Source organism: Macaca mulatta, chromosome 5 (assembly GCF_049350105.2).
Source record: "Macaca mulatta isolate MMU2019108-1 chromosome 5, T2T-MMU8v2.0, whole genome shotgun sequence".
Classification (NCBI taxonomy): domain Eukaryota; kingdom Metazoa; phylum Chordata; class Mammalia; order Primates; family Cercopithecidae; genus Macaca; species Macaca mulatta.
In genome coordinates, this window is record NC_133410.1 from 194,233,629 (window position 1) to 194,252,599 (window position 18,971).

Genomic DNA, 18,971 nt, shown 5'->3' on the forward strand with positions numbered 1-18,971 from the left:
CAAATAATGCTTCTTGAAGGAACAGAATTTAATGCTGAATTTATGTAAGCCTCACCTGTATAGGGAAGAGGAAACCACTGCTTTTTTTGGCCAAAATTCCTACTTGGTAAACTAGTAGATTTCAGTTTTGAAGGTCAGGGTGCAGTGAAGTGTGGTAGCGCTCCCTATGGACATATCATGCTGCACAACACCAAGAGAAAAACCTGTCTTTGCTGGTTGCCTGTCATTTATTCAGCAAATATCATCTTGATTGAACTTAAGCTGAAATTCTTATTTGCCAATATTCAGAACTCAATAGTTACAGAAGGGTTTCCTTTTTACTACATGCACATCTTGAGTTTTTCAGAAATAATACAGAAAAACATATTTTGAAAACACGTTTATCTGTATTTTTCCACTTGACAGTAGCAGTTTAGAATTTAATAAGCATATCCATAATTAAATTGTTAGTTTGAGGAACTTGCAGAAAGTTATCTAACACAATCATATATCACAACTCTTCTTTATAAAATCCAAGTGCAACTCATTTCATTACGCTATCAATGTAGTTAGACATAACTGAGGCCTTTAAAAACGTTGTAAGTGACTTAAAACAGAAAATGTTAGAAACAGTCCAGGCATATTACAAAATCATGGTTTCTGAAATCTAATTACTATATACAATTTAAAATAATTGATTAAACATGATTAGTCCTTAAGATGAATAGAACCAATTCCAACTTTAGCTATTATTTAATTATAGCATGCTGTACACTAAAATCAGCTGGAAGATAGCCAAAATAAAGCTTTAAAGGACAGCATGATAATTAAGAATTGCTATTTATCTTACTTTTATTGGAAAACTCAATGCTGGAATGAATGCCATAATGTCTAGAAATATGAATTTAAATAATTTCCTAAATATTTCACTTTCTCATTCCAAATATCAGGACATTTTAAACTTCCTCATCAGTTCTACTTTATATGCAAAAATTCATACAGTATTAATTAGAACTTTTGCTTTCAACACAGTTATCTTAAAGACAAGGAATTATGTATAACTTCTTCATAAAATTATGGGTACATTTTTATTTTTGATTGTGGTAGCTTTTTCATAAAAAGGCTACTGAAATCAGGCTTATTTAAAAAATAATAATAATGTTATCTAATATGGAACAGAGGGTAGGAAGTATCTATAACCAAACCTATATCTGTGTCAAGTGTGACACTAAGAGAATATTCGCTGCCTCACCCAGGTACTCAAGTTGTAGGGTAACATAACTAGTGTAACATAACTAGTGATTTCCAGTCACCTTTTAGTTTATTTAGGAACATTAAAAGAAATGCTGCTATTGTAGACTTCGTTTCAATTATTTAATCTCTTTCCAGTTCACGACCTTTACTTTCTCCTGGTTTCAGCATGAAAAACAACTTCGTAAGTGTCTTACATTATAATTGGCTGCTAATCATCATCAGTTCAGCATTAGTTCTAAATAGTCTGATTCCACAACAAATTTGTAATAGGGATTTTTCTATACATTTTATAATAGCTATGGATAGAAAAATACTATTATCCATATACTAAAACATTCAAGTTGTTTTGTTTAAAACATACATTGTAAAATTTTCCCTCAGGAAATTTGGATCTATTATAGGACAGTTGTAGCTTTCATGAAATTGGGGTCCTGAAGTCATATTTTTAAAGCAGAAAAATGACAGCCTCATTGTTTTTCAAATGTTTTGAGTTTCTTTGATAAAAGGCAGTATTAGGACTTTATTTCTAGGTCAAGTGTATATTTACAGTAACTAACAGGAAAATATTGAAGTCTGAAGTTACCAGTACAATGTCTGAATGCCAAATTCTGGACACGGGACAAAGTACTTTAGAATCAGAGGCCAGGAAAGCTCTGGAAGGCTGTGAACAGAGACAAATGCAATATGGTGCAGTAGACAGAAAGTTAGAAGTAAGATTCAGATACAGCCAAACAGGGTGGGGGACAGTTTGTGGGGGGATGTCTGAGCTGGACTTGAAGGGCGTATGAAAGCAGCTGTCACTGCAGGGGAGATTTAAAGGAAATGACTCTTCAGGGGGCATTGCATTTGCAAAAAAAAAAGTCTGATACAGTGTGTTTTGGAAATTCCGGAATATTTGATATTGCCAGCAGAAGAGTTGGAAAGTGGCAGAAAATAAGAGTCTAAAAATAGCCATAAGCAAAGGTGCTAAGTCTTGAAAGATAGAGATTATGTCTCTGAATCTGGTTCTCAAAATTGTTGAATTATTAACCATGTTGATGCGCTATGCAGAATTGAACTTAAAATGCTTATCTTTTTATAGCAAGTCATCTTAAAAGGATACAAACATAGGAAAGAAATTGCACAAGAATAAAGTGTGTGCCATTCTTCCCATGGGCTAAGGTTCTTGTCTCACCTGGTGCCACCATCAAGGCAACAGACACAGCAGTCAGGTGTGCCCTGGATATTTCCACACCTCATTCTTCTAAAGGCTCCCCCAAGAAAAATTAATAGGAAATCAGGTGCTTGCTGCAGGTCTTTGCACTGTGTCAATTCTAAGGAATCCTCTGGCAATGCAAAGCTTTGAAGGAAATTAAACTGGAGAGAGATTTTCTCTACCTTTCATTCAGCTCATATAGAATCACTTACTTAGCTGATATTTTTACTCATAGAATTGGACTCAGAATTAAGTCTGTTCATTTAGTTTTCCTTTGAATGTTAAACATAACGAAGTACAAGGCCGTCATGTCACCATTTTATCCCCTATGACCCACATAGGCATACACTTATCATTAAACATTTGAACGTGGTTCGCTCCACTGAGATTCTTAGTCTGTATCTTTATAGTTTGACTATTTTGACATTTAGAACAAAAGTTTTGAAAACTATTTTCCTATGCTTTAGTACTCTCTTATCTTAGGACATATTAACATAGCTACATCTGTGAAACAGGTGGTTCATGCTCATATCTATCAGTGAAAATTATACTTAAAATTCTAAAGAGACTCGCGTGTCATCCAGATTTTTGAGGAAAAAGGTAGCAAATAAAAACAAACTTCTTAGAAGTAGATCTCAGTTACTACTTATTTTAAATTTCGTGGTAGATTCCATCTTTTGGAGACGGGGTTTTATTCAAAGTTTTCAACCAAACATTTTTATTAAATAATTTCAATAGTATTATAAGTGATCTGACATTTTTGGTAACAAAACAACAAAATAACAAAAGAACTGACTTGGGTAAAGCTGAAAAGTTTGCTGAAACAGAATCTGATCCTTACTTGGTCATTTCCTTACCAGGGATTTTGATTTGACTGACCAGTTTCAATCCACAGTAATAGCTTTGTTCCTAAGAGACTATAAATCAAGGAAATACTCACTACAAGGCAATTCCTCCTGCAATTCAGGGTCTGTGCTGTTATTATGAAGCAACTGACAGCAAACATTTGCTGCAAGTATGAGCGCACATTTGTATGAGGTGTGTGGTATTTTTGGTTTCACTCTCTCTGAAACCTATCTGCTTGTGAGAAAAATTGTGCAAGAAAAGAAGTTTTACTGCCACATACCTCAGCTGTCCTACAGCTCAATGCACAGACTTCGCTTCCTTTCTTTCCTTGGATTCTGAGCCGGGGGAGCACAATAGGGGTCTTGTGCTCTGGGCCAGCAAGGCATGCAGATACTCGGGAAGGAGGTGTGAACAGCTTCCAATACCTACACTGTTTGCTTTACAACTACCCCAGCTAAATCAAACAGGACACCAGGACACTCAGTCCAGGGTAAGCAAGTACAAAATCCACTGGCTATTATGACCTACATAGAGAACAGCATTCTTTAATTTAAATGTGTACATAGGTGTGTTAAGAGTTAAATAAATCATTTACGAGGCTTAAAAAGAAATGCTTCACAATTTATGTGCCACCGCTTTTTCATGTAGTTCTCTGAATACAAGTCAAAGTGCAGGTCACAAAAGAATCCATTGTTCACAAGTGAGAAATGTTGTTGGCTGTGAAGACGGTTCAGAACAAGCTATCGTAGTCTGTTCAAACAGCAAACACTGGTTTTACACCCCAAAGCATATCGGTAATGTTTTTTATCTTCCAATTGCTAGAACCAAAATTCATTGAAACCACTCTGTCTCTGATACTATTTTCTAGAAATGTGTGTGTCTTGTGTGTGTGTGTGTGTCTATGTGTGTTTGGTAAATCCAAATCACACAATCAATGTAAATCTTTCAGGCCAAGTTTTGCCCCAGTTATTTTTATGCTGTGCTTTCAAAAAGGTCAAAAAAGCTTACCTCTGTCAGTGTGGTGGGATGCCCAGGAAGCCCTTTCTCCGCCTCGGCCTCAGCGTGCAGACATATGCCCTGGGAGCCCACAATCTGTTAACAGGAAGCAGGTAAACCCGAGAGCGTCCGCCTGCGTTCCAGTCCAGTGCCCGTCCCAGCACACACCTGCTTTTTCAGACCTGCCGCTCATATGCTACAACCACGCACAGGACCAGCCTTAGCAGAGAGAGGGCAACACCCTCCGTTTGGATCCCTCGTTTTCAGGGTAAGCAGCTAGGGAGCTGCTGAGATAATATTGCAGGGAAAGCTTGCCTTCCCAAGACAAAAACCTGTGCTGCTGCCTGATAGCAGATACGCAGCATTATCACTCTGCATTCCACGTTCTCCAATCAGCTAATTGGAACAGCAGTCAACAGCCTGTCCAAACGGCAGTTTGCAGGCCTGCGTGGCTGTGATCATTGTATACTAACATGCCCATTGCTTCTCTCTTCCCTGAAGAGATGTATAAAAGAGGCTTCTTCCAGGGTGAAGCTCAGCAGAATATGCCACACTGTTTTCCATAAGTAAAATGGCTGGTCCTCTCAGCACTGCTGCAGGCAGCTCATTGGGTTCCACTGGCTTTTCGTAGCCATAGCAACAACCAACAGACAGACTTAGCAAGCATGGCTGATCATGTGCCGCACACCCACACAGCTTGTTAATTTCTTTTCATCAAACTCATCATTTTTTTGAGGAGGGTAGCTTCTGCTATCTTTCTACACATTTCACCGATAGTGGAAGAACTCTTTTTTATATGAGCCAGGGCTGTGTATGAAATCGAGGAAGCGAAGCCCTATTAGTGGCTATCCAGGTTAATAACATGCAAATCACTTAAGAGACCCTAACTGGAAGCATTGTCAAACAAGCCCCGCCTTCCAGTCAGGGTGAGTGTGGAGAGCTGCAAATCGGAGAGTTACACTTTTGTTTTTAAATGATAATCTTAGAGCCACTTAACTGAAACCATACCCTGGGAATTGCTATATAGGGTCAGAATAATAACTAAATCAGGTAGAATATTTTAATAAGATCTTTAAATATCCATTTACTTATGGCTCAACTTATCTGATTACTTTAAGATGCTTTTTATGCAATTTAAAATAGCTTTTTAAAAAAATCCTATTGTTTCTGCTGCAGAAAATGATTCTTTAACTCAATCTCATTTGTAAATTAAAAATTCTTTTTAAAAACTCCGAACCTAATTAAAAATTCTTTGACTTTAAACATTACCTTCAAGGCAAGAATAGTTTTACTTCCTTAGTAAGATGGATCACATTCCACCCGTTCATAAAATTTCACCCCCTCTGGGAATCGACGATGATTAATGTCATGAACAATTTCAATCTTCTACAAAACCCCCAGCCTTGTCTTCTTTTTCAGGACTGTCTCACCAGTCATATTCTATCTGATATATTTCCAAGGCACTGTCCCATTTATTTTTGTTTCTAGCAATCTGTTTGAAATAGTTATGTTAACACTTTGGACTTGCAAATACAGATGTTCTATTTGCTAAGTAGTCATTGATTTAGGATTCTGTTAGTATTGCGTTTCCCTACCCATGTTAACACTCCTGCCTTCAGTATTAATTCCCGAATTTTGGCTGCGTAGGAATCCTGTGGATGTAGATTTGGGGATGCCCGCTCTCCTTCCTCCCCAACCCGATTGACATTAGGTAGGTCTGGGCCACCCAGGGTCAGCATATCCATGCAAGACAAGTGGATGGTGCTTTCCTGCTTGGGAGAGTCCTCACTGCTTGCTTAGGATCGCCTTTTTTCACGGAAGTCCCCTTTCCTGAAGTTATTTTGCATTTGCTGTTGCTGACCGTGCCCCCCGCCTTCACCCTCAGCCTCCCATTCTACTCTTCACTGCCCACATTTCAGAATCCTGAATTACATATACCATTTTACGCTTCCTTGCCCTGCAGATGCTGCTACTATTAAAAAGCTTCTCAATCTGACTGTTCCTCGCCCCAGCACCTTTAACCTCCATCCCAATCTGCCTCCCCTTTTATCTTCCAACACCTGGCCCACACTGACCACCTCGCTAGTGACTCTCCCAGGTGGAGTCTGAGCGACCTCTTCTGTGCCTCCCCTGTACTGGGGTCCACCTCTGCTATTACAGGCCTTGTCACGCCCTGGGACTTCTCAGCAGTTCTCCTTTCATGTCTGACTCCCAGACTGTTCTGTCTACTCTCCGAAAGCCAATCTGGTCCATGTCTTCTTTGCCCTCCATGCTTGGAATATTCTAATTTCTCAATGCCTTTGAATGAGGACCTACAACACTGTATGAATAGGGACTGATGACTGGCTGGTGTGAAATCTGTGTTTTAATTCACTTTTCAGTATCACCCATTTGTTGACTTATCACTTCAGAAGAACTTAAGTGATTTTGACAAAATGCTGGCATGTTACAAAAGGATATCAAGAAAACTCTAGGTGCATTTGATGTTTTAGGGTGCTTTTCTTTTCATTGTATCTCTGAAAATGTCTTTATACCCTCACACTTGATTGGTTGGCAAGGTATAAGAATCTCTGACCATGGCTCACACCTTTACTCCCAGCACTTTGGGAGGCTGAGGCAGGTGGATCACTTGAGCTCAGGATTTTGAGACCAGCCTGGGCAACAGACCCCATCACTACAAAAGAAAAAAAAAAAAATCAAACAAACAAACAATTAGCTAGACATGGTGGTGCACGCCTGTGGTCCCAGCTACTCGGGAGGCTGAGGCAGGAGGATTGCTTGAGCCTGGGAGGTCAAGGCTGCAGTGAGCTGAGATCACGCTACTGCACTCCAGCTTGGCAACAGAGGGAGACTCTGTCTCTGTTTTTAGTAGCAAAACAAACAAACAAACAAATCTCTGAAGTCATTTTCCTTTGGAATTTCGAAGGCCTTCATCCTTTTTCTTGTATCTCCTCCTCCCCTATGCCTCCAATTACTGCTCCTCCAAAGAGAACTGGAAATCCCCAGGCATCACTGAACCAGAACTGGGAAGCTGGCAGGAACGGAGACGAATCCCTTTCCGCTCTTTGCCCTGTGGTATGTCTGTCGGCATCTCTACTGGTCTTCACACATCACTCTGCCGCAGCTCTGTTCTTCCAAGGCTCTTGGCTCCTTCGCCTGCTCAAAGCCCCTCCCCTTGTAACTTGGTGCACTGAGGCCCATTGGCATTGCTCTGGCCTCAGGCCCTGCCTAGCCCGGGTGCCTGATGTTTATTCTCCTTCCGAACGTGTTTGTTTTACAATGTGCTAAATACAGATTTCCAAGAGACAAATATGACTTTTCCAGCCCATCTTTCTGAGTCAAATGAGATACCACCTATGTGGCCAGCAGCTTTATATGTGGGCTGCCCTGTGCCTTGGTCCAATCAGATATGACAAGGACACTTGGCATTATCTAGTTTTAAAATTTTGCTAACATAATAGGTGCAGAGTAATAGCTCACTATTGTTTTAATTTGTGTTTCTCTAATTACTGACAAATTGAACATCTTTTCATTTTCGATGGTTTTCGGGGTTCCCTCTTCTGTCAATTTTCTGTTCATAGCTTTTGCCTGTCTTCTCTATTGAGACTGTCTTAGTGTGAAATTTTAAACAACATGGTCATAAAGGTATTTTTTATATATTTAAACATTATAATTAAATTTGTGATATTATTAAAGGTTACTAAGGTATCCACTGACATATAAAGGGAGCTCTATAATTCACAATGCTAGTTGTTTTGGTTTTTATTATGAAATGAAAATACAGAATGTGTGTGAAAATCTGCATTCAGAAATTATGTTCAGTATGAAAGCATAGAATACCACACCATAATATGATTTTCTAAAACAAATATTTGTTTGGAAGGATTTTCAAACAAAGATAATACTATCAGAGAATACATATACACACACATAAATATGCTCTAATAGTATATACACACACACACATATAAATGGAGAGAGAGAGCTATCTATTTATCTAGCTTCTATTTTATGTTATTCCATATGCACGCCTACACATCAATCAATCAATCTACCTATCTATCATCTGTCTATCATCTATGGAAGGCAAACACAAATGTGCAAAATGCTAACACCTGATGAATCTTAAGTGAGAATATTTTCAGTTTATTTTACTCTTATCTTCACTTTTCTATAAGTTTGATTTCTTTTTTGTTTTCAAGATACAAAGTTTTAAAAAATGAAATACAATGAGAATAAAAATAGCGTTTAGAACAGACACAGAGTTAAGGTTAAGATTACTTGATGGGGACATAACTATTTATCAGAGTTGAAACTAACGAAGGTGATAAGTGATGGAGTAACTAAAGTGATTACTGCTATTATTGTTATCATGAGGGGGCTACTTTGGTAGAGAGGATCGGAAGCATTTTGCACTTTCTTGAAGTAAGTTTGCTATTTGCCTACATGTACTGCTTCCCTGTATTCTGTTCTTAAACCGTTTATCCTCTGGTTCCTATTGTGAAACCCGTATTAGTCTGTTTCCTTAATTCAACAAAATCAACACTGCTTGAAGCACTAGGTTCTTCTCTAGTCACATCTGCTCCTGCGGACTCCACAGCTAGGACCCACCAAAGGATCTGGTCCCTGGCACAGCAAAGAAACATGCTGTATGACTTAACTTAGAGACTGGAATTTAAGCATGGTTTGTTTATGAGGTAGCAAAGACTTTTATAAAGCTTAGATTGAATTTTCTAATTCCTAAAACAAATAAAATAGAATATCCCAAAGGTTATTCCTAAACCTTGCATATTTAGTTACTCTCACAATGATATGAATAATGTCAAAATAGAACATTGATGGGAAATGTGACAACTGACTTAGGAGGAGGATTGAAGTATCTCAATTAAGCAAATTGGATTTATTTCTATGATTCCAACAGCAAGAAATATACACTGGAAAGCAGACTGACCCACAGGCTACTAATCAAATGCCTTCATATCCCCTGAAGAAGTATGACCCTGATCAGTAGCCAGAATGATCTTTATAAATCAGAGGTGCCCAAAAGCAAAATAAACCCAGCAGAGTTGAGGGTTTTTGGAAATTCACTAATCAAATGAATTTAAAATGAGAAAATGATTATAGAAGAACAAAACCTTGCCAGAGGGCAAATGATAGGAATGTAAACAGCAGCAGTACAAAACTGTTTAAAAAGCTGGAGAGAAAGCCAAATGTATTAACACAAAAGTACTGTGTGTAGCCCATTAGCAGTTACTAGAACCCCCTAGAAGTTCTGTATACTCTCTAGGTTAAGAGGAACAAGGAAAATGTGGCAAGAGGTACGGGAAGAAGTTTCAGGTAGTCCTAAGTCTGGAGAGCTCGGTCTTCACTGGCTAATAATAACAACATTGTTTTAAATATTTCAGGTTTATCAAGCTTTGCGTTTGCAAATGACTATGACTGCAGCAGCTTACAGGAACTACTTTATCTTAAAATGTGTGTTAATATGTGCCAGTACCAGGTGGGGAAAAAATAATGGTGTTATCCAATAATAACAAAAGAAAAAAAAAAAAAAACAGCCCACAATTAACCCCCTCCCACAACCCTGCGAACCAATCCCAAAACACAGATACATCTAGGTGTGGCTGAAGAAAAGTACTCCTGGCTTCTATTAAACCTGCAGTGTGCGATTCTGCAAGCAACACAGAAAACACTGCACTTGCTCCCAAGGAATTTGACTGTTTATACTTCATAATGATAAGCTTAAAAAGCGACCTGGAAAGAGAGGGCTGGCTGCTTTCACGCTCCTGTGAGGGGCCATGCTTTGTTCTTGGAGAGGCACTCTGACCACATTAATACAGTGTATCTCCCATGACCTTTCCCACTTAGCATTGTGTCCTGCGGCAGCAGTGGCCCCCAGGTACTTCCGGGCAACGTGCCACCAAACCCAGTACAGAAAAAGCACCGGGCTCTGCCGTCACGGCGTTATTGAATTAGTAACGAAACACACCAGGCTCAGCAAACAAAACCTGGCAAGAAGGATTTTAAAACAAATGCTTCTGGTTTCACCTGAGCCACTGAAACAAATTACGAGGTGCTGGGTGAAACTGGGCAGCTTCTGTAAACTCTGAAGAGGCTCATGCTAAAGCCCTCAGCTGCCAAATGTCCAAATCTCAGAGAAGTGAAAATTAGAGGGTTATCTTGTGTCTTCTAGAAGAATTTCTGAAACACATGTTCAGTAAGATTCATTGATCAAGATAGTAAGATGGGCCTGAGTGATGTATTAATACAATCAGGTACACGTTTTAGAATCCAATGGTCCAATACCAAGTGGAAAATATTGTTGAAAAACAAAAATCCCCAAATCCACACTGGAAATAGTAGATGCTCAGTTAAAAGTCTACCAGTGAGAGTATGCACTGGTAGGAAAAATAAACTACGCGTGCTTGCAGAATATTGGATGGGAGCTATAACCCAGAATGGTAATTATTTTACTAAGCCTACCCAGGTCAGAATTCAGTGCCTATGTGTTTGTTTCTTTGTTTGTTTTTGAGGCAGAGTCTTGCTGTGTCACCCAGGCTGGAGCACAGTGGCACAATCTCAGCTCACTGCAATCTCCGCCTCCTGGGTTCAAGAGATTCTCCTGCCTCAGCCTCCCAAGTAGCTGGGATTACAGGGGCACGCCACAATGCCAGGCTAAGTTTTTGTATTTTCAGTAGAAATGGAGTTCCACCGTGTTAGCCAGGATGGTCTTGATCTCCTGACCTTGTGATCTGCCTGCCTCGCCCTCCCAAAGTGCTGGGATTACAGGTGTGAACCACCACACCTGGCTGCCTATGTTTTTAAAAGTCAGACTCTGGCATCCTAATTGCTGGATCATTGCCTTGAACTAAGAACATTCTTCTGGACATCTCCTGCATCAAAGGAAGACGATTAACTTTAGAAACGTTCCTTATGAGAGGTCAGGAGATGGAGACCATCCTGGCTAACACGGTGAAACCTCGTCTCTACTAAAAATACAAAAAATTAGCTGGGCATGGTGGTAGGTGCCTGTAGTTCCAGCTACTCAGGAGGCTGAGGCAGGAGAATGGCGTGAGCCAAGATCATGCCACTGCACTCCAGCCTGGGCGACAGAGCGAGACTCCGTCTCAAAAAAAAAAAAAAAAAAAAAAACAAAGAAAAAAGAAAAAAGAAACATTCCTTGTGAAGTTTAAAGTAGCATGAAAAATCATTTCACAAACAACTTTCCTATCGGCATAAAGGTGGATTTTAAAAAATTATCTGAGCTGATACCTGAGCTGCCTCTAGGACCCGTTATTCTCTTGGCGTGTGGACTCTTTCCTATATTTTTCCTTCATTAAAGACACGGTTTGCTTCCAACGATTGGAAACAAACCCAAGTTGTGTTTCAATTTTTGGTAACACATGAGAAAGTCTTATCACAAGATTAAGATTGGCTGCAGAGAAGAGAAAGCTCAAATAACAGGGCTTACACAAGACAGAGGTATATTTTTCTCTCAGTTGAAGGAGTGAGAAATAAGGAGTTCAAGGCTAGTAGAAAACTGGCCTCATGATTATCAGGACTCCAGCTCCTACCCTCTGTTCTGCCATCTTTTGAAACTGGTTTCTATCCTCAAGAATCCTCGTGGTCCAGAATGGCTACTTGTGCTCCAGCCATCAGGTCCATGTTCCAGGCAAGAAGAGGAGAGGGAGAGCCAAGAGGCACATTTTCCACTGGAGTTGACCTCTTTGAAAGAGCTTTTCCCCACCTCCCACCCAGCACTTCTGCTGATACCTCATTGCATCCTGAGTGATAAGTAAGTCTCAAAAATGTGGTCTTTTCAGCTGGACGCCTAGTGGTCCCAGGTAAATCAGTGTTCTACGATTGAGAAACAAATCGATAATAGGGAGTGGATAGACAACAAGCTGCCTCTGCCCGCTCGTGTCAGCCTGGGTACAAAGAAAGTACTACTCATTTCTTGACATTGTCAGTGAGCCTTTAGTCGTGGCTGGTTACCTGCCAGTGCAGGGATCACCCAGGCTGACTCGGTGGGTTGAGGAAGCACCCGTTCTTCATTCCTACATGGGGCTGTCCTCGTCTATCCAGCCACTGTGCTTATCTTCTCAGCACAGACTCAAAGCATTGCCATCTCTCCTTATACTGGTTTCATATCAGTATCTCAAAGTATACTTGTTCATTCACTATGGAACAAATAAATGGTGTGGATTCCAATATTCTGCAATTTGTTAGCTGTGTGATATGCAAATTACCTAACCTCTTTGTGCTTACGTTTCCTCAAGAATAAGAAAGGATGATAATATTATCTAATTCTGAGGGTGGCTGTGCCAATTAAATCATTTAATTAGTATAAAAGCGTATTCGATTTTTTTTTTGAATTTTGTATCTTTGATTTATGGTGCAGCACTGGGTGGGCACGGACCTCTGGGACCTTCTAATACTGTGGGAAACATCCAACGGACATAGACCAGAGCGTCAAAAAGCAACACAAATGCATGCGTTGATCAAAAGAAGGGTCCAGACGGTGAGGGGCAGCGGGCTTCGGCAAAGGAGAAACAGGCGCTAGGGTCACCAGTGGGAACTTATCGCAGATTCCCCGGAACTTCACCTGGACAGCTCAAGGCTGCGTGAACAGTCGGCAGGAGGACTTTTCACTTCTGCCTCCTGCCTCCCTTCCTGGCTGATGTCCTCCTCCACCCTTTAATTTAAATTGGCACCAGTTTCCTATTCTCTCGGTAGCCCCAGTTCTTTCCCTCATTTAACATTTTTATAGAATCTAGTGGGGACTTTATTGACCCAGGGGCTGCCAGGGCAGGGCTGGCCTTCAGAGGAGGGGCGTGGTGTGCCCCAGTCCCGCAGCTGGGGAAGGAGTAGGGAGCTGAGGCCACAGAGGGCCAGGGACAGCGGCTGGGGAGCAGCTCGCGGACACAGAGGGCCCTGCGGGGACGCGCCTAGGGCCGGAGGCCTTGCAGACAGCGTCTCCGCGGACACAGAGGAGAAAAGCGCTTTAAGAAAAGCGCCACCTTGTTCTTTAAGACTTCGGTAGCTGAGTCCTGGCAGTCCCGGGGCTTCACACGCTGCACGGTTCTATCTACCTGTGCTTTTGTTAACTTCATCTCTGTCTGTCCTGCGAGATTATAAACTGCAGACAGCAGGGATCATTTGTGTTCTGTCTTCACCCTGTTTCCAGGGCTCAGCATCGTACCTGGGCTGTGGATACAGAAGTGCCGAATGAACAAACGGGTGGATGATGGGGCCACGTGAGTCCCAGGTGAACGAATTCTATCTGCCCCGTTAAGGCCATCCCTTGATTCAATCCGACAAGCATTTCTTCAGCCTGAGCTAACCCAAGAAGACCCGCATCCAGGGTCTAATTAAAGCACTGCCCACCTTCCGGGTGGGGGAAACGTGAGGGAATATCAAAGAGTGATGTTCCAGTGTGACTTGTCCATGCCCAGGGAGCAAGGGGAGCAGAGAGAACAAACGAACAGTCCCGCGCCTCTCCAAGGGGCCACATGCGAGCTGAGCCGAGTGGCTGACGAGGAGGAGGAGCTCGCGGCCTGGGAAGCCAGGGACAGGACTTCCAGGTGGAGGAGGTGGCAGCTGTGACCGCAGAGAGACAGGGAGCAAAGGCAGTGCAGGGGAGACCGAGAGTGGAATGGCACTGAAGCCTGCGTGGCGGCAGGAAGCAGAGGTGAGATGGACAGGGTAGATGGGTCACTGTTTCTCAAACACCTTGTTCTTCATGGTAAGAACTTTGGACCTTATCTTCCTGGAAATAACAAACCAGTGAGTTGTTTTTTTGTTTGTTTCTTTTTTTGAGATGGAGTCTCACTCTGTCTCCTAGGCTGGAGTGCAGTGGCTTGATCTCCACTCACTGCAACCTCCACATCCTGGGTTCAAGGGATTCTCCTACCTCAGCCTCCCGAGTAGCTGGGATTACAGGCGCGTGCCACCACATCCAGCTAATTTTTGTAATTTTAGTAGAGACGGGGGTTCCACCATGTTAACCAGGCTGGTCTCGAACTCCTGACCTCAGGTGATCCGCCCGCCTCAGCCTTCCAAAGTGTTGGGATTACAGGCGTGAGCCACCACACTCAGTCCCACCATAGAGTTATAAAAAGAACACAGGCGTGATCATTCTTGCATTTTAGAAAACTAGCTCTAGGACCCATTTACCTGGGAAATACGTTTTAATGGAGTAATTCACATGGTTTGATGTTTTGGTCGCTTTTATCACTCGTCACTATTACGCAACATTTCTCAAACACCTTCTCCTGTGCAAGGTATTCATATTCGTTGCCTGAGGAGGTATCAACAAAATGAAGGACTCCTAAATTATAAGACGTACCACTATTATGTTCCACTAAAAAGGCAAAAAACTGCTGCCATTGACATTGTAACACGATGTTATTTTTTAAGTCATTTGTTGGAAGAGATCTTTCAAATGTATTGAGACTAAATTTCATCCTCTATCACTCTGTGTATAGAAAAAAGAAAAGTGAAATTAGCCGGTTACAATATTCTTAAAATTCTTCACCTTCAGGGTTCAGCTCTTCTGAATGACATTCACATTTAGGGTTTGACAGTCATCCTTTATGTAGTGTTTCCCCAGTTGGGTGTGCATCAGGATCACCAGGAAAAGTGGTGGAAATGGAGGCCCAGGCCGGACACCGTTCCAACAAGCCTGGAGCTCTGTGTTCCTTGTTGGTAACCGAAAGATCCTGAGACCCCCAAAGAGGAGGAAACGCTGCCCAGCACATCAGGAGAGATGGCTCAGCAGCGCTTCTGAAGTGAGTGTCGGCTTCCGTTTTCAGTAGTTTTTGTATTCAGTGAGTTTTCACAGACGTGCATAGGACAAGGCTGGCACAACTGCCATGTGCCTGGCACAGACATTGTTTCTGGGATATTAGAAAAGAAATACGATGGGAACTTTAAAAAATATGCAAGAAGTATATTAATGATAATAACTTGACTTCTGTGATCAGGGACTAACTAAGTAGATTGTGGCACATCCACACCAGGGGAGACACTCAGTGTTGGAAAGTCGTCATGTAGAATGATCTTTTCCACAGGCTGTTCCAGGACAGGCTGTTCTACAAGGGCACCACAGGCAAAACAAGGTTGGGAAATCCTGCAAACCATGCCCCTCGCCTAGAGTTTCAGAGTGTGCTCAGCATTCTGAAAGTTCTGAGAACGCTGGGAGTATAGTGATTTTACGTTTTAACCTAGAATTTTCCAATTATGGCATTAAAGAAAAGGAAAATAAAAACTCGAGACCCCAGTTTATGATGCCAAAGGAAAAAATTAAGCCGAAAGCTGAGTCATGCAGGAAGCTGCCTTTCCTTTCGTTCCTAAGCAGAAGCTACAGATAGAAGGTTCGATATCTCCGCAGGTAGCTACTCTGTGTTCATCTTATCTTATGTGAAGTGCCAATTTACGGAGTGTCAGAGGATTATGTATCGACTCTTCCCCTGCCTGCTCCTTTTCTCTTGCAACAAGTAGATTCAGTGACGTGACCACACCTTCCTTCTTTCCCTTCTAGCCCCCGTTTCCCCTTTAAATACTGAAGCCCTCAAAACCATCTTTGGAGAAAGGCATGCCTCCCAGGCATGGCCTTAACCTCGGCAAAATAAGCTTCTAAATTGATTGAGACCTATCTCAGACGTTTCTGGTTTACAATGTTCACATTATACTTTAAATAAACAGCAACAACAATAAGCCCATAAAAAGGTATGGTGGCACCATTCCATTTTTGTAAGTAAAATTTTGGATGTATAGTCATAGGAAAAAGACAGTGAGGAAGTATACTCAACAATAACAAAGCTTAATAATGAGGGCTTGAGTTACATATAAAGTTTCTTTGGTTTACTTGTATATTCTTCCATGAATTGACACATTTTCTGAAAGAAAACAGTTATTAAAAATAGCAACAGTAAACTGACTTTATGAAAACTCAAAGAAAGATTTGAGTTTTCCTGATATGTTCTGTGGAGGAAGCTTTGATGAATATTAAAAAAACATTCAGTGAGAAGATGGAGACTTGTTTTATGAAACTTCTCAATTTCCATGAGACAGGAAAAAAAGTGTTATTAGTCACAAATTATAGTAAGAGCAAAGAAGAATGGAATAAATTCGGCATCATGTGTGATTTTTATTTGGTCTTTTTCAAGGCCACGCACGCATGAAATAGAACATTTTAAATAAACAAGTCAGGCTGGTTTGTCTGTGGTTCCATATAAAGGCCCAGCAGAGAAGTCAGCTGATTGGATCTCAGGAATCTGTGAAGCTACTAAGAGAAGTCACCTTAAAGATAGCAGCTGATACAGTATCTCAGGGTAGGAATACCTCTTACAAGTTAGGTCATCGTGGGCAACCTACTTAAATCTCAGGATCCTCATTTTTTGTATTAAAATGGCCACGCTTACTGCATTTGTTCCCTGGGGCTGTCATGGCAAAGTACCCCAAACCTGGTGGCTTAAAACAACAGACATTTTTCTCACAGTCCTGGAGGCCAGAAGTCAGCAGACGAGGTGTGGGCAGTGCCATGCTCTCTCCCAAGGCTCCGGGGAGGAGCCTTCCCTGCTTCTCACCAGCCCCTGGCTGCTGCCAGCAATCTTGGTGTTTCCTGACTTGGCTTGTGGCAGTGTAACCCCAATCTCCGCCTCCGTCTGCAAACACATCTTCCCCGTGTGTGTCGGTGTCCAGATTTCTCTTATCTTATGTGGACAGGAGTCATTGAATGGGGGCCCACCTTAATCCCTATGACCCCATCTTGCCTTGTTACATCTGCAATGACCCTATTTCCAAATAAGGTCACATTCACAAGTCCTGGGCCAGGACTTCAAAGTATCTTTGGTGAGGACGCAATTCAACCCATGGCAGTTATGGGGTTGCAGCTATTATGCTTTTTGAGAAAAAACTGTGGCTCCCTGTGCAGTTGGGTCTGTGAAAAACCAACGCAGGGACAACTCAGCTGAACTCAATTCATACATCGAGGAATTCCCAGGGTGCTGGTGGAAAAGATCAATTAAACTGCATCTCTGGATGCTTTTTTTTCTTTTTTTACTGAATTGGCAGAAAGACTCCTCTGCTGGATTTAGAGTGAATCTACCATTATAAAGTTGAATCAACAACAACAAAAAGGGATAGGTGTAATACATTGAAAAGATTCTACCAAATGTCCTCCAGACTGATTACTCTTTTTAGAAGAATCTTCCAGAGTAGCATCTCCCAACCCACACTCTCATGCCAAAGTGCATCCTGGGCCCACGTGGGTGGTAGGCAGGCTGATCCCTACACATGGTTTCTGAGATTGATCGGGGGCTTCCAGGCTCTCTTCAGCCATCAGTTTCTGAGAGGACCACATGGGGTTTCATTGCATCTCCAAATACAGGCATTGCTTCTTAATCAGGCTCTCCATGATTCTGCACCCTCCCCTGGGTGTAGGTCAGGCCCTTGCGGCAGCTTCAGACCACCAGTCATCTAAAGCAGTTATTGCAGCTTTCAAAGGCCTAAAATCTCAGAGAATTATTAGGCACATGGAGAACATCTTTATTTATTTGTTCACTTTGTTCTGTTTTTTTCTGTACCGAGTATCATTTATAATTTCGAAACAGTGTAATAACAGTCAATGTAATTTATTTAGCAGATTACTATGTGCCAGGCACTAGCTACAAATTTTAGAAATATTAAATCTGTTCCTTATAGAAGACCTGCCAAGCAGGAATTATTTTTATTTGACAGATGAGAAATTAGGCTTAAAAAATGTATGAATTCCAAGGTTAAAGAATCGCCTGATTTTAATACTATGCAGAATTTCTTACTTCAGCACTGTTTTAATGAATTGTCTGTAAATGTGGAAACTCCTGTTTGTTTTATTTGGATCAGATTCCTGAAAGTCGATCAGAAGGAAATGGTGATGTTCCCAGCATTTTTGTTATTTTTCTTTCTGCTATTGATCTAGGATAAATCATTTTGATCATTTTTGTGATAGTTCCTGTATCTCAGAATAATGGTATTATGTTTTTTGTTGTTCTCAGGTCCTGTGTACAGGCCTGTGGAAGGGGAGAACGCATTATCATGATCTAGAGGCTAGATGACTTGATTAGCAGCACTACCACTTGAAAATCTAACTACAGAGTCGCTCCTGAGTTTAATGAAACGGTTTTTGTTTCCAGATGTTCTTTACATTGGGCCTAAGTCCACTGTGAAGAAAAGAAGAATGGTTTTGATTTTCTTGGTTGCAATGACCTAGTTGCTTAAGACTTCCTCACTCGGTGGCTATAGACTATCTTCACCTGAAACTGCTATGAAGTGAACCATCCCAGGTCACCCCGGGGAGTCTTTCTGTGGCTAAACAAGCTGGCCTGAAAGCATTTAGAGTCCGTAGCTTACCAAGCCAAACAAGAACTCCATTCAAGCAAAATCTAAGTGGAGAAGCATCATTTCAGTCAGCCACATTTTAATCAGCGACACCTCATCAAATGTGGACTCAGACAAAATATTTTAAAATTCATTTTGCCACATCAATGCATTTATATCGTAACCAACATCCCTCAGAGCTCACGTGCTCTGCAGAAGTAGGGGGATTTTCTCCACAGTTTTTCTTCATATTGAGGACTAGGTGGAAATATTGTCACTCAGAGTGGCCCCTTGGGCACCCTCACCTATCTGAGGTACCTACACTCATCAACCACTTCTA

The 18,971-nt window shown here is 41.4% G+C and overlaps 1 protein-coding gene across 48 annotated transcripts in view; it reads right to left on the reverse strand.

Moving 5' to 3' along the window:
- Positions 1 to 18,971, reverse strand: part of SORBS2 (sorbin and SH3 domain containing 2) — a 379,286-nt gene that overhangs the window by 228,897 nt on the left and 131,418 nt on the right. For 37 of the 48 annotated variants that reach the window (XM_078002521.1, XM_078002519.1, XM_078002517.1 and 34 more), the window contains exon 1: positions 4,283 to 4,817. The exons of 8 other annotated variants lie outside the window; for them this stretch is intronic. The gene's annotated coding sequence lies outside the window, so the exon portion shown is untranslated. Of the gene's footprint in view, positions 1 to 3,554; positions 3,801 to 4,282; positions 4,818 to 18,971 lie in introns of those variants that run through there. 3 more of the 48 variants (XM_078002545.1, XM_078002540.1, XM_078002535.1) reach the window with 1 other exon arrangement.